General features: G+C 38.8%; 1 non-coding gene across 1 annotated transcript; it reads left to right on the forward strand.

The window, feature by feature from the left end:
* Positions 1 to 782: 782 nt before the first annotated feature.
* On the forward strand, positions 783 to 889 carry LOC128284788 (small nucleolar RNA R71). Its single transcript, XR_008275211.1, has one exon. It is a non-coding gene; the product is annotated as a small nucleolar RNA R71 (small nucleolar RNA).
* Positions 890 to 1,102: the final 213 nt, after the last annotated feature.

Below are 1,102 nucleotides of genomic sequence, written 5' to 3' on the forward strand. Positions count from 1 at the left end.
ACTCATGGGCCTTCCATAAGCCCATTAACATACCCACATTATGAATTCCATAATCACATACCAAATTTTAGAAATTTACTTAAAATATCAAGAATCGCGAAAACCCGAAAATCAGGATGTTACAACTCTACCCTAGTTGAGTTTCGAGCCCTTGGATCGACACTTGTTGATTCTTAAGTGTTGTTTCAGTATTCTGAAAACGAGTTTCCGACACTGAGATAAACTTTGTGAGCATCTCCTCAAGGTTTGGCTTCTTTTCCTACTGGTAAGGTGGTTGTTGGAAACTTGGAGGATGTTGTGACCTTTGATTTCCTTGGCCACCCCACGAGAAGTTGGAATGGTTCCTCCAACCTGCATTATAAGTGTTACTGTATGGGTTATTTTGCGATCTAGAATTATTATTACCCATATATTGAACTTGTTCCTCCTCGGTGCTACGGTTGAAGGATTGATATTCTGTGTGTACTCGTCCTCTATTTTAATCGCACCTCATCACTGGATGTACCTGAGTAGAACCACACAAACTGTCAGTCTTTTTATTTAAAAGTTCTACCTAGTTAGACAGCATAGTAACCGCATTGAGGTTGAAAACACCGGCTACTTTCGTCGGCTTTGTCCTCATGACATGCCACTGATAATTATTCAGTGACATCTATTCTATTGATTCATAAGCCTCTTCAAGTGTCTTATTATTAATAGTTCCACCAGCAGCTGTGTCAATCATCTGTCTAGTCGAAGGATTCAGGCCGTTGTGAAAAGTTTGAACCTGTAGCCAAAGTGGTAACCCATGGTGAGGGCATCTTCTCAATAGATCCTTGTATCTCTACCATGCATCATAAAGTGTTTCTAAATCCATATACACAAAAGAAGAAATATCATTCCTTAATTTAGTTGTTTTAGCCGGTAGAAAGTATTTAAGCAAAAATTTTTCGGTCATTTATTCCCAAGTAGTGATTGACCATCGTGGTAGCGAGTTCAACCATTGTTTAGCCTTATTCCTAAATGAAAAGGGAAACAACCTAAAGCGAATGGCATCATCAGAAATGCCATTGATCTTAAAAGTGTCACAAAACTCCAAAAAATTCGCCAAATGAGCGTTTGG

Source organism: Gossypium arboreum, chromosome 11 (assembly GCF_025698485.1).
Source record: "Gossypium arboreum isolate Shixiya-1 chromosome 11, ASM2569848v2, whole genome shotgun sequence".
Classification (NCBI taxonomy): Eukaryota; Viridiplantae; Streptophyta; class Magnoliopsida; order Malvales; family Malvaceae; genus Gossypium; species Gossypium arboreum.